Genomic DNA, 15860 nt, shown 5'->3' on the forward strand with positions numbered 1-15860 from the left:
TAAATTTAATACGGGTTTTTATTAATATAGTGGTTTATGTACTTGTTTTGATTTAATTTTGTAAAAGATTAATGTATAATTATTTTAACTTCATTATTACGTTCCTTAATAATATTGCATTAAAAACTATTTTTAATATGTATTATTTAGTTAAAATACCACACATAACTATCAGAAAATAGCATCACTAACGCCAAAGATGAGTGTGATAATATTCGGTATTCTGAAGGCCTAAGCGTGACTGTGTAAACTACGCAAAAAAAGGAAACTTCGTGAATTATAATATTGTAATATTGTTCAGGAGTGTGCCAGCGACTGGGGAAGGGTGGGGCGGACATAACGCGACAGCTGAAGGGCGGGCGAGCAGATAGGGGCGGGGCGTCGCGCAGCGCACACTTGTTGCGCCTACCCCCTCCCTCACGTCACCACCCCCGGGCTATAAAGACGCCAGGCGTCGCACGGGAGCACACTCGCTGCCCGACGCCGAGACGCCCAGCTCCGCACAGACGCCCTCCGACGCCCGCAAGGTAAGGGCGCCAGCTCCACTGCAGTCTCCGGTATGTGTCTACAGTCTAGCTCACCTAGGCGACCAGAGACATTAGCGCCTGGTGCAGTAGGCAACAAGCCAGAGCTGAAGCTGCAGGTCAGCACAGCTATGACTTACCTCGTGTGCTAGACTAGCAAGCTATGTATACCTCTCCTGATACGTCCGTATACTTGCCGGGGCCTGTTGCTGTCCCTCATGCTCACAGTCTTGTTTACTGTCAGGTTCTAGTGACCCCAGGCTTGTTTACTGTCCACTACTAGTGCTTCCAACCCTGTGTCTTCCCACCACTCTTGTTCCCAGCCCTGGTACTGTCCACCGTTCATGCATTCAGGAGTGTTTATTGCCCACTACTAATGCTCCCAGACCTGTGTCTATCCCACACTCGCATTACTGTTCTTGTGTTTGCTTATCACTTTTCCGTTATGAAATGTTTCCTTAATCTTTACTATCAGTGGCTAAGCGTCAAAGTTATTAACAGGTTTGACTGCCAGTCAAGAAATGAAACGTTAGTGCATTATTGCGATTTTTAACTCGAATTTTGCGTTGCTGAAAAATTATTCCTGTACTCTTGTAGTTTAGTTGAAAATTATTATACATCTAAATAATGGAAGGTGTTCCTGTTAGTAGCTATTTATCATGTGGCAAGGAAACTTTGATTTTAAATGCACCATACCCGGTGCCATTAGTTGCAGGAACGTTTATATGAAACCAATTAAGCTATTAGAACTTTCCGTGTATTAAGAGTTTAATTTGATCCCAAGTTATGTTTATTTACAAAAAACAAATTTAACTTTCTGTGTACCAAATACATTTTTCCAATCAAATTTGTAATAAAAATTAATCATATTTCACTATTGTTTAGTATTAAATATAAATGTGTATATACATATGATATAGTAAAGAGCATACAAAACTCTGGCTTTTAGACTACATGTCAAATTTACTTTTAAAGTGTTTTGGCAACATAAATATGGATGACTACAAGTTCCTTGTAGGCCTATAAAATGAAATTAAAAATATTTTTTGTGTTAAATATATGGTGTATAGCTTAACGCGTGAGATAGTTGACTATTATAGAATAACATTTCAATCTTCATTGTGTGTAACATATATTAAAAATTCTTATATTAATTATTATTTGGCATTTCATAAGAATATTTTTTATTTATTTATTATACCTGCGGAACTCAAGTAGTAATTATATAGTACTAGCTGCAGTACCCGGTGTTGCCCGGGCTGGACACAGGGTTACAGCGCTGTATGACGGCGTGATGGACATAGAGAAATGACACACCATTACGGTTTGTAGTACGTCTATGACCTAATATTTGCTGTTTACCCATAGCGATAGGTTGAACGGCTTAGAAATTGATTGCTGTAGCGCCATCTAGTGGCGAGTTACAAAAAATGTACAGCATAAAATCCTTCTCCATAAAAAAACACTACGATGGGCCATCTTTCGTGGCGATCGGTCAAACGATGTCGGAGTTTATCGACGTCATACATACCAAAATCCTATTTTTATTTATATATTTCTTTTGTCTAACATTTTATATATATTTAGAGATGGTTTTGTTTAGATTATATTTTGTCTTATTAATTATTAATGGGTTACTAATTAGTTAGTTTAGTAGGTGAGTAGTTAGTTAAGTTAGTAGCCGATTCTTCAAAATGGTTACCTGTAACTATTGATTAATTTGCATTTATTTTTATTTAAAACACAAAAAATACTCCAAGAACTAAAATTTTAAAACATTTATAACAAACAATTTTACTAATATTGACTGATTTGATATTATAAAATATATCGTAAATTTATTATCACCGGTTTTGTGAACAATAATAACAGTTATTTTAGTATTTTTTGAAGAAATGTACAGAAGAGAAGGTGTATTTTTTAATACCATATGATTTTTAAAGTCATTAGCTTTTCAAAATAATACAAAGGTATTTCACTAAGTTCCCATTTACAAAGAGAGGCGTAACCCCCATACAACACGCCTGGCTGCAAACTGCAGCTGCAACTTTGCATGCATATTGCATTATTGTTGCAGAGCCATTTTCGACATTGACGTGACGTTGTATTTAAGAGCTAGAATTTAATTTATTTTGTAACGGTTTTCAATACTGCCTTTTAGATCCAAAAATGGTCACCTTTCCTACAGCGTTTATGTAGTCGTTTTGGGTTATTTATAGCCAAATTTTGTTCCTACCTGTTTACTGGTTAGTCAAAACTAAGGAATATTTGTAAACGTAATTTAACTATTTGTGTTATTAAATAATAAACATAAATGTATAACTTTGGTTTTAAAATCTAAGTAAAATATTATTTCAAATAAATAACATTTTAATTTTGGCTTGCAATATGTAAATTACTGTCATGCAGTCACGTTGTACTCTGAGATAGGTATTTCTTTATTGGTAGCCTGGTGGAAGGAATGTGGATGCACGATATGGGTCCATTTTTTATTTCAGTTATTAATTCAATATTTTTTGCTATTTTTGGCAGCAAAATATTATATCGATGATACAAGGGTTATATTTATAATTGTGTGCTTAGTGAATCAGTTTTTTCTTTGGCGATAAAATGTTAGGTAGGCCTATTTACTGTGTTTTAGTGTATTTTTGATAGTTGATAATGTTTATTTGCGTATTCCTAGTGTGTTTTTAATAATCAACTGTTTTGACAATCTATATGTTCATATAGTGCAACAGAAAGTAATCGTTATTTAGACGCAAGTCACGGGAGTTGTTTATTATGAGTTAGAAAAATAATAAATACAATTTTAAATATGCCTGAGATAATACTCATCGATTTTGTGTGTAACATCCAAAAAAAAATATTTTTTAAAGCATTAAAATTTTTAATGAGCGTCATAAAACCATTTAATTGTATGTTTTGTATGTAGGAAATTAAAAATTGAAAAATAACTATTTCTCCCAAAATTAGTTTAAGTAAGTTACAAACAATTCTGTAATTAATATTTTGTTATCCAGTTTTGTGATTATTAAAAAGTTCTCAGAGTAAATTTGGGCTGAATTAATACATTATACTTAAGAAATAAGGAAATTTTGTTAAGTAGATCATTATTGTGTGTTAGAAAATTGTTTCATAAAATATTTAAATTTTTTAAATTTTGCTTTCATATAGTCTAATATGTATTCCTTACGAAACATTACAAATATCTTGCTAGAAAATAACAATATATTTTTCTTTTCAGATTACTTTCTCGTAAGAAAATATGACAGTTAAAATCCCGGAGTGAATTGACCTTCTTTCCAAATCCATTCCGCCGTATTACAGTTATGTAAACGTAAAAGTCACCTGCAAAATAACGTATCCTCCCTCTGCAGCATCGCCGGTACAAGGGATCGCCTAGGAAGTAGACAATGTGCGAAAAAATTGTAGATATTGGATATCATCTAACATTTATAATGTTGTTTGAAAATATAATGTTTTTCTTCAAAATAATACCTAAGTGTCTTATATATTTAAATCTTCTCTGATTACCATAATAAGCAGTTATTCTGTAGTTTAGTTAACATTTCCGATATTTAAATGTATTTTGAACAACAATATTCGACGGGGACTTGTTTTAAACTTGTTATTATTTGGTTATGAACTGATTTTTAAAATAAAGATACGATTAAAATCATAATAATTAACGTTTTAAATTTAAAACCCTTCACTTAAAAAAAAATCAAGTTTCAGCTCATAAGTCATCTCTACACATTTGTGGCGTTATAAGAGTTTATTTCATATCTTGAGTTTAACTAATAAAATTTTCAATGAGTAATATGTGAGATATATATGCTATTAATGGAGCATTCAATAGTATATTGATATTTACATCTGAACGGGTCGCAAATTAAACATCAAGATGTGTTTTTTATACCAAATCTTGTTTCAAGACCTGGTTCAAGAGAAGCTGAAATATGAAACAAGCCTATTTATACACGCTTAAGTGTACTATGCCATTGTTTTAAAGCAGGGATTGGTTGTTCGAGATCCTCCAGTGAACAACACTCTCACTGTGAGCTTTAGGGTTTCAACATATAATATTATGTCTTTAAATAACATTTACTTTTAGAGTATTATTTTTTAATATTTCAACACAGATACAAAATTAAATACTGACTTACACTGAAAACATTACAGCTTTTTCTAAAAAAAAAAAACTAAAAGATGTTTTAATAAATAAATTTTTTAATACTTTATACTTTTTTAAACAAAACGTTTAGTAAACTAGCTGTAAATAAGTCAGCAATTATATTGTGTAACATAATAAATACTTTTTTGTAGTTGTATTCATAATTTGTTCTCTTAAGTTGAAAATAAAGTTTAAACCACTTCACAAAAATATGAATCACTTATTTTTAAAAGGCAGGATTTTATCTATAGTAAGATATATTTGCGTCCCTTTCTTCCTTCTTTCCCGAATGTGATTTGAATAAATATGGTGATGAGAATTGGATAAAACTGACATAAAACTGGTCTAAAAATATAGTTAGTAAAATAAGAGTTACAAAAAATAAAGCCGTTACTTGTGTTTCATTTTATCGTGGTTCTTGAGGTGTGCACATATTTGCATCAAGCATTAACATACCATAGTTCAATCGAAAAAGAACAAAATTGCACATTTTTATTAATCAAAAATCATTGTAAAGATTCACAATCATTACATGAACTTTTGGATTACTTTAATAACTAATTTCGGGATTATATTTAATGGGTGAAAATTTTTCTTCAGAGTGCATTTTGTTTAGTTTAATGTAAGTCTCAGTTATAATTTTAGGAGGGTTAAATTATTCTAGAGCAATGTTTAGTCAATATTCGTGTCTTTGAAGAGAACAATCGAAAAACAGTTTTTAATTATTGAAATTACTATAGCGTAAAGATCTGAATATCTGTTTTTGTAAAGGAATGATTTTTCTTATGATTTTAAGATGGATTTCTGAAATACAGTTTTTTTTTAATTATATCATTGTATTATAAATAAATTATTAGATAATTAATATGGTAATTTACAAGAAAAATAAATATAAATAATAAATAACAACATATGGGCTCAACGCTCTAAAAAATATTTAAATATCTTTGAACGAGCAATTATTGTGTGTGTGTGTGTGTGTGTGTGTGTGTATATATATATATATATATATAATATTTATAATCTGAATCTCGGAAACGGCTCCAACGATTTTCATGAAATTTAGTATGCAGGGGGTTTGGGGGGCGATAAATCGATCTAGCTAGAAATCATTTTTAGAAAATAATAAACTTTATCGATAATCAACTTAAACGTAAATGACTCTTCCTGACATCTATTTGCGAGTAATAATACCTTTTTTTTAATTGGGAGCAACTAACTGCTTTAACGACACAACAACACTAAAGCTACTCAAGTAGATGGCGTTGTTAAGCAACACTAAGCCAATGAGTGTTTTGTTTGAGATTAGACCAAGAAAATAATTTGTTTACTTATAATATTTGTGTCTTTTTAACTCATGTGTTCACTTAAAAATGCCTAAACTATCTTTGAAAAAAACGCTTATAAACAATCTAACTTCACGAAGCCGCAACTCGTCTCAAGAACACCTTGAAGAACATCGTCATCAAACTGGTCAGGTTTCTCAAACTTCACTCAGTGAGGACTCATTTCAAGAAAACCTTCATGAAAATAATCAGGTTTCCGCTCGTCCCACACGTGCTGCTAAAGTAGATGCTTGCAAAACTTGACTAACATTATATACGAGCAGAAAGGTCTTGTGATTTAGATGTTTCATGAGAGCGTGCCTCACAACGTGTGGCCGCTGAAAAATATATTATTCATATTTCATCATTTCATCAGTATGTTATTCGTGTTTAAATATAATTTCTAAAAAACACAAAAAAAAACACCGAGCAAAGCTCTGCCATCCAGGTACTAATATTTAACTAGCAAATAGCTTGGCTTTGTGAGGTCTCGTGAGCTTTCTTTGACGCCCGTCCAGTGCAGTAACGACTTCAGGATGCTGCAGGCTGCTGCGCTTCTGTAGGGCCGAGGACATGCTTGCTCATGCTCATGCTCATGATCATGCTAATGCTCGTGGCTTCTCTGCCACACAGCCCAGGTGCTCTACAGCTCCAACTCCTCCCAGACATGATCACTGGTCGATGGCGCATTTAAGTGCATGTTACCAGTTTATATATATTCAATTTATATTAATATGAATATTAAATAAATTCGTTTTTTAGTTATTTCACATCATAATAGAAATTTTTTAATGTATGGATATGGACTTTGTCTGAAATAAAATAAACTCTTATTTCATATTTAATTATTTAATACAAATAATAAATAATTACGTACAAATTTAGAAATCACTATATTGATATGCTAAATGCGTATATTTAAATTTCTGTATCCTGTCATTTAAAATTTTGTAAAATTTAAATTTTCATTTTACAGAAAATATTTGGAATAAATAAGATTCATCAGTTAATTTTTACACAAACAAACTACTGCTTCTATAATTAATTCATTTGAAAATAATTTCCAAACAAATTTTGAATTTTGTTAAAACTCTAATTTCCTTATGCGAATTTCTTCTTATCTCCTACATTTTAACATATATGAGTTTGTAATATTGCTTTATCTATCATAGGGACATTTTCTATTTAATTAAAATCCTTCTAATATTTTTACTCTTGAAAACGCGACATATGTTATACCAAACGAAGTTTCTTTTTCACCAATATTTACAACAGCTTTATCCAAGGTAAACCTTGCGAGTTATGAATTCTAATTGTGAAAGCTAATTTTAATGGGAATCGTATCCTGGAACAATAAATATTTCCAATTTTCTGAAATTGGAATTGGAATATAGACGGAATTTTCATAAATTAAATTAGAATAATTTTCAAATCGAACCATAATCACTCGTGGTATTCTATCAGGAGGACTATAATTTTCTTCATAAATTATATCTTCAACATAACCTAAAAGCTTCATTGATTAATATTTCTCCTACTATAAATTAGAACATAACGTTACTTTACATCCAATCGATAAAATTATAAATGGTTCGCATCTATCAAATCTTTCTGCGATTGCTGATTTTGCTTTATAAAAATTGTGATTAGTTGAAATTCAAGCAACCAGTTAATTCAATTATTTTTAATTTTTAATTATTAAACTCTTTTACATTTAACAGCATCACTGAAAAATATCCGTTCATTTGGTGATAATATTTGTATAAGTACTACGTGTCATTACTAATTCGATGAAGTATATCTCAGTAAAATTTTTGTGATATATTTTGTCCAAATTATGGCGATTAGAAAAATTGTAAAGGTTAAAACTGATATTAAATCATAATTTTTATCTTATACTTAATCGGTTTCTTACCTTCATATTAATTGGCTTAGACACGTGATTTACGACTATAAAAACTAACGTGTCCCCGTTTCACTGCCTCTTGGGTCGAATATCGAAAAAAATTAAGAACTCTAAATAATTAATTATTTACGTTATATATGCTAAGTTTCTTGTATCCAGATTTATTTTTATGGAGCTATGACATTTTTGTGATAAAACATAACTTACTCCCTTCTCCCACCCTTAAAAGACAAAATCCGGAAAAACTGAAAAAATTCAATTTGTAACTCAATGTGCGTGTTGTTAATTCTAAATTTTTAACCCTTAGATCAAGAAACTTCAGACATATGAATTTTTTCTTTATTGCAAACGTTACCTCTTTAAATCCCTTAAGAGATAAACCTTGCATTTAAGTAAAATAACAATTTTTTAGTTTATTATTTTTAATATTTAATTTACATTAAACTTATTTATTTTCAGAGATGCTATTTTTTTAATAAATTAAAACTTACCCCGATTCCACCCCATTGAAATACGAACTTTTACATACGCGAAACATAAACAATACGTAACTTTAGATACAGTTTTTTTAGTATCTTACTTCTAGTTATAATTTAATTAGTATCAGTTTGAATAAAGTAAAATGGAAGAACAGTGGTTGGTAGTTTTAGTATGTGTAGTACCCAATTTTTATTGTACTTTATTACATTCTAAATTGAAATAATATAGGTTAAAATCATATTCAGCCTTTTTTCACAACTAATGGCTGGAATTTCGTAAAATGGTAACATTGTAGTTTGTTGTTTTCGAATGTTTGTTATAGGTACACAAATCATTTTACTGTGCTTAATAATTTAATTTGGTGTTATTATTATTAATCATAATATACTTACCATTTTTTATTTATTAAACGTTGAATTTTGCAAAACATAAAATTTGTGGTTAGTCGTTTTGGTATGTTTATTAATGTACCCAAATAATTTATTACGCTTGATTAAGTTATGATATATAAATAATAAACTTAAAACATACTAACTCCTTTTTCACACCTTAAGGGTTGAATGTTGCAAAATGTAAATATTTTAGTTGATAGTTTTCGTGTGTTTATTATTGGTAACCATAATCATTCATTGTGCTTAATTAAATACAGAGATATAATTATTAATTATTAAAACATGCTCCTTTTTCACCCTTTAGGAATGGAATTTCGCAAAGAATATTAATTGTTGTAGTAAGTTTTTTGTATTATTATTATTGGTACCCAAAATAATTTCACTGAGCTTAATTAATACCGGAGTTATAATTACTAACTTTTATAATAAACCTACGCCTTTTTCACATCTTAGAGGTTGAATTTCACAAAACATAACAATTTGAATGGAATTTTCCGTATGGTCTTTATTTGTACCCAAAATCATTCACTACGCCTAATTAAAGTCTGAGAAATAATTAATAACTTTTAAACATACATACACCCCCCCCCCTAATTCATCTCTAAGTGGTTGAAATTCGCAAAATATAATAATTTTGGTTATAAGTTTTCGAATGTTTATTATTAGTTCCCATTATCTATTAATGTTTTAAGTTTTAGAGAAAAAAATAACTATCGTAAAACCATATTTACTTTTAATCACCCCTTTAGGGATAAAATTCTGTATTTAGACATAGCCTAGTTTTTAAGTTAGCCAAAGAGTCTTCCATTAAATAAAATACTTTATCAAAGTTCGACCAAAAGTTTTTGATTGATGCTCGAACAAACAGAAAAAAACAGACAAATTAAAAAATATATTTTTTTTTTCGAGTTCTCAATAATGTAAAGAGCCATTTTCAATAGTTTTTTTTTTTTCATTTCATTAAAGGTACATACTTTTTGCCTCCAACAGTTTTATTCTTAGTATAGATAAGTTATATGTAATTTATTTTAAAGATGACATAAATTATTGAGATATTTTATGATTGTGTCATAAAGTGTATTTTAGATATCTCAGTGTATATATACTTGATTAAATTTGCGGAACCATCTTTTTTTTTGGCACTTTGTTCTTATTATTCATTTTTTATTTAGATATAAAACATATCTATAAAATGTATAACTATGTGAAGAAATCCCAAAAAACATCAAAGTCTTTGTAATTAATTATTAAGTACGATTAGTTTGTGAAGGTTGATTGATATAGATAATTTACTTAGTTAATGAAATATATATTATTTTTTGCTTTTATGGTTACCTAATTATACCCAATAGGAGATCTGAGATAATTTAATACAAGTCTGACTATTATTCGTATGTACTTATTTCATTTAAATGATTAATAATTATCACATTATTCTTTAAAACGAGATAAAATCTCACTGCTTATTTTATATACTGTTAGTACAAAAATTTTTCTTGTAATAATTCTTAATTTGAAATAAATATTGGTTTGTTTCATAAAATTATTCGTAATTGTATAAAAAATTTTATTTATTCACATCATGATCTAATTCATGAATTCCAAGGATATTGTTACGATTTACTGCGGGTTCATAAAGGATAGCCCAATCACACACAGTTTTATTGATGGGCACTACTTATGTCACTTACAATTAATCTTATAAAATTGCAAAATAATCAATTGCTCTTAAAAATGTTGCTTCCTCCAGTCACTCGTTCCACACACCTCGCTGGGCCGCACCTCTGGCGCAACTCTCGCCGCAGCACCCCTCGTGGTCCTCCGTCGCCACACTCCGCCGCCGCTGTCGCACTTCCCCTTCGCCGAGATCCCACTCGACGCCTCACTCGGAACTTCTCTCGGAACTGAACTCTTCGCCCTGGAACCTTCGTGCAGGGACTTCGCCACTCTATCGCCCGGAAACTCCGCCGCGGGAAAACTCCCGACTTCACTCTGAACTCCACTGACTCTCTGCCCTGACGTCCTCGGGCATATATATAGGCCCCAGCGCAATTCCAGAACTCACGAGAGCGGCCGGGGCCAGTCGCATCACTCCGAGCCGTCCCGACGGCAGAATTCTTTCGAAAACACGTGTCGGCGGATCGTGTAACTCCGCAGCTGTCAGGTTTCGGATGTCAAACTAACAGCGCCGCGCGGGGAGCGGAGGGCTGGAGGGAGATAAAGCGGTGATCCAGGTGCGCACTGCACATCTCATGTTACGGCGTGCACCTGCGCGTGACGCGGCCTTGCTCGTGTTCGTAACAATATTATTTGACATGATCAAACTTCCATGACAGCGTTGAGAAAAGTCCATTTAAACGGAAAATCGTAAGGAGTCTCCGACCAATTGATCTCATATATATTAAACTTCACTAGTAGCTGTTGCAGAATGTTTGAATGCGTGATATATTTACCTTCATTTAAATGAGTATATTTATGTGCGAGCATTAGTAGTTACATTACTATATTTTAATATAAATATTTAAAATAATATACGTTACCCTACATTTTCTTGCCTCATGAAGTTATAAAATATCTCGTAGAATTATTTTGTACAATTTTCATCGTGATGGTCTGTTTCTTTGATCACGAGCCGTTATCACGCATGCAATGACAATGCTGTGTGTTTCCCTCGCCGGCAGCAGCTGACTGAGCTCAGAGCGCCTGCTCAGAAGGGAAGGCACGTGATTGGTCGCCCTCGGAGGGATAACGCGTGTGATAGGGCAGAGCTCTCCCTGGCCCTGCCGCCCGGGCCGGCTGATGAGGACAGACGATCTCGCACGACGGCGGGAATTAGCGCGCAGCTCGACTCACGGGGTTATCCCGCCGTGTTCATTAGCCACCGGCGCTAGACGACCTCCTACCGGCTGCTGGCTGAACGAACACTTCCACACCACCCAGTCCTGACCGCCCGGGGCTAATTATGCCTAGAATACTGTCCCTGTTGACCTCCAACTTGAAGCAATGAACCGAGACACACTGTGCTTTCATGGAGACACCAACCAACATTCCTGGCTGTCACTCAAATGACCGAGCTCTTGAATCAACTTGGTGATCTTCAAGCCTGGCACAGAAACAACAGCACACGGACGCTAAAGCCTGAAGCACGAGCAGTGCCTGGTCAAGAGTTCTGACCGCCCGCGGCTAATTACGAGGACGCGCCCCCGCCAGGTGTGTGTGTTACGGTCGGCCTAACAAGCAGTATATTAGTTCTGACTTTGTTTACTTGTGTGAACATTTTAACATGGTTCATACTACCTATACATCAGGGAGTTCCAAGCTTTTTCAGTTCACAGCGCATTTAGTTTTAGTGTTTTGTTTCGGTCTGGTTGAAGTATGTAGGGTAGATGCAATGATGCTAGATCAATAGTGCACGCGAAGACAAGATTTCAGCGTCCCCCCCCCGGACCCTTGCGGCCTAGGCTGCAGCCTAATTAGCCTGCGGGTTAATCGGGCCCTGACACCACCACCCCCGGGTACTATCCTAGCCATTTTATTCGACGCAAGTAACTACCACGTATGCACATACTGTTAGTATTTTCGTTTTTTAGCTTCAGTTCGTGTAGGTGACATAAATCCGTAAACTGACCCCAACAGCCATTGGCTTTAAAAGTCTTTGGCACCAAAAATTCTTTGGCTCCAAAAGTATTTGGTTCCAAATTTCTTCTGGTTCCAATAGTCATTGGCTCCAGCAATCTTTTGGCACCGTGTTTACAGAGTAATATTTAGATATAACTATATGCAGTGCCCTCTGGGTAAAATTTTTAAACATAGCATTTCCTGAAATACATCACTTCTACTATTGACTTACAGAAATACTTTGAAAAAATATATACGTTATTATTTTATTTGTTTATTCTCCAACTGGTCTGTCAGCCGAGCGTTCTCCGTAGCGTAGCCGTCAATACGCCGGGAGGTTCTGGGTGGATATGGATGTAATTTGTGTTATCTTAATACACCAACGACCACAACTACAGTTTTCCAATGACTCCGGGTAACATAAAAACACAACATTAAGGAGGGAAGATGATTGGCGCAATGGTGACTGTCAAAGCTTGCCAGTGTGTTACCCAGTTTAAAAAAATGAATTGAAAATTATAGAATAAAAAAATTAAACAAAAATATTTAAATTAAATAAAAAATATATATAAAATAAAAAATAATTAAAAACAAAAAGCTGTTAATAGCGTATGTTTTTCAGCCTCTACATGCTGTGACGTTTTTCGGTTCGGGGCTCGACCACTTCATTAGAGAGATTTTTATGCAAAATAAAATTAATCGGCAACAGTTGCGCCACCTACTTACAAGCGTTGGAACTTAAATGGTGGCCAGCAGACGAAAGAAGACAGCGGTCACCAGCACACCAAAACAAGATGGCGGCTGAATTCAAAACCAATTTAAAAAAATGAATTTCTAAAAGTCTAATTACACATCCAAGATGACACACATAACGAAATCTGCAACAGTGACATCACACACATCCAAGATTCTGATCGTAAGAATATGTGCAATTTTAATGTCATCCAAGATGGTGGAAAATTCTAAAAAATAAACAAAAAGGTGTATTACAAAATGGGTGCTGGGGTCAAAGTTCTATATCAAGATCGAGCAGATAAATGGATTAATCCAAGATGGCGTACAGATGAATGGATTAATCAAAGATGAATGGATTAGAGGATGATGTCATCCAATATGGCAGCCGACTCCTCTCTCCTGTTGCTTAAAGCCTGATAAAAATAAATTATTTGTGCTGATTCGGTAACATAAATTCAGCAAGCAAACAAAACTCTAAATACATAGATACAATAAATGCATGTAGTGATTATTTTCTCAGGACTAACCAGGAGCACACGGAGAAAACAAACAGAAGTATCTACAGGAATAACCAAGAAAACTCAGAGAAAACCAACAAAATATTTTCAGGAATTTTCAGGAGCACACACGAGAAAACTAATGTACATATTGCTAAATCAAGCTTAGTGGATCACAAGAAATTATATTTAAACTTAAAAAATACAAAACAGCTTATTTTTTGCTTGTGTAATTCACCTCTGTTCAGCAAGGATAGAGTATTTACACGCCAGAATTTGTTTTGTAATTATTATTTTTTTATTTAAATTTTCGTGATAAACTTATCTTTGTTTATTCTGACGTAAATTGATCTACAATTTTCCTGATTATTCCTATTCATATTTTGTAGGTTTTCTCCGTGTATTCCTAATTATTCATGACCATAATTTTATGGTTTTTTCATGTGTCCCTGATTATTCCTGTCAATTTTTGTGTGTTCATCGAGTGCTCACTCATACAAACGATGGTTGAAAAAATGGCTCATTCAAAATGGCGGAAATTACAGAGAGTAAGTACATTCCAAAGAACATGAATACACATTCCCCAATTTTTATTGACAAGTGCTGCCATCTTCATGTTGAAATCGTATAATTTTCATACAAACCTCGTAATTACCTATTTTTAAGATGACGGCCAAGTAAGGTGATGAGATGGCAGCTGATTCCATGGTTATAAATATTATTGCACTCTTCCGGGTAAAAATTAAACCAAAATAGTCGCAGCGCCCTCTAGCAGATGTTGTTTGTACTACGTTACAATAGCGCTCAATGTATCAAGGACTGAAAATAAGATTACGGCAGAGCTCTCTAGTAGACGATGTGTGTACTACGTGACACTAGCGCCCATGCTAGCAAGTAATGTAAAATAAGTTAAAAAAACTGTAACTGGATTACGGGGGAAAAACAACACTAAAAGGTAAGAAACAAGGTAGGTGCTGTTTGATATCATCGTCTTATTGAGTAAAACAATTCATTTGATATGTTTTATATTCCTATTTATTTAGTTCTATTGAAATCCTCTGTCACTTCCACATTAATAGTTATACAAATATATACAATATATACCAATATATACAATTTTTTATAAATAATTAGTGGTATTTTGCTATAACTAAACGCATTGAGTGATTGTACTTTTTGATAGTTTCAATTTTAATTGTCAGTAAACTAACATGGCATCACACCAAAAGAATGGTTGGAGCACTTTGTAGCCAATACTCAATCTTCTAAAGAGCTACTTATCATGGACAATCTCTTAAGCCATACCTCACTTTCAGCTTATAACTTATGTAGATACAGTGGCTTAGTAGTTATATCCTTCCCGCTTCACAAAAGTTACCTAATGCAGCCACTAGACCTGACATTTTGTGGCCGCCTTAAAACTTCATACAATATATAAAGTGCTTTATTTTAAAAAACCAATGCGTTTTAGAGAATAATAAAATATGTTCATAGAATGTTAAAGACTTCCTATGAAAAAGTAGCAGGCGTAAGCAAAGCTGTTACTGGTTTTGCAAAACCAAGAATTTATCCTTTCAATGACGGAATTTTCGAAAAAGAAAATATCCTGCCTGAGTCCTTAGTAGCAGCTCCAACAGTCGTGGAAACAGAATAACTTTGCTATGGTGAAACTTTATTTGCCCCAGTTCCCAAGAAATATTTACATACTAATATGGCTCAATAGGCAAGTGATATAAACGACCGTTGCATGTTCGTGTCATATAAATTGATTCAGTTCCAAAAACGTCAATCTTAAGATCTTCAGGAACCAGGAAGATCCTCAGGAACTAGGAAGATCTTCAGCAAACAGGAAGATCCTCAGGAACCAAGAAGATCCTCAGGAACCAGGAAGATCTTCAGCAACTAGGAATACTTCGGTGTTCGGAAATTCCAACAGCCATTCAAAAAACCGATGCTTTAATTACTGGAAATAAAGAGGAAAAATTAATCGGAAACAGAAGCTTAAGATAATATAAGGAGCCCAAAAAAATTAAAAAGAAAAAATTAAAGCAAAATCTTTTCATGATAACGAAGACGTATAAAATACTAAAGATCTGTGTCAAAATGAAGTCATTGAAGATTTCGATATGTTGGTTCTGTCTTAATGTCTTTATCACAATGTAGCCTCTCGTGTTAAACACACACGAGGGGAACAAGGAGTAGGAAGGGA

At 33.3% G+C, this 15860-nt stretch overlaps 1 protein-coding gene across 1 annotated transcript in view; it reads left to right on the top strand.

Moving 5' to 3' along the window:
- Positions 1 to 474: 474 nt before the first annotated feature.
- The window catches only part of LOC134541659 (myosuppressin), a 69311-nt gene continuing 53925 nt past the window's right edge, over positions 475 to 15860 (top strand). Inside the window, exon 1 of the mRNA XM_063385260.1 lies at positions 475 to 527. The gene's annotated coding sequence lies outside the window, so the exon portion shown is untranslated. The remainder of the gene's footprint in view (positions 528 to 15860) is intronic.

Source organism: Bacillus rossius (genome assembly GCF_032445375.1).
Source record: "Bacillus rossius redtenbacheri isolate Brsri chromosome 4 unlocalized genomic scaffold, Brsri_v3 Brsri_v3_scf4_1, whole genome shotgun sequence".
Taxonomy (NCBI): Eukaryota; Metazoa; Arthropoda; class Insecta; order Phasmatodea; family Bacillidae; genus Bacillus; species Bacillus rossius.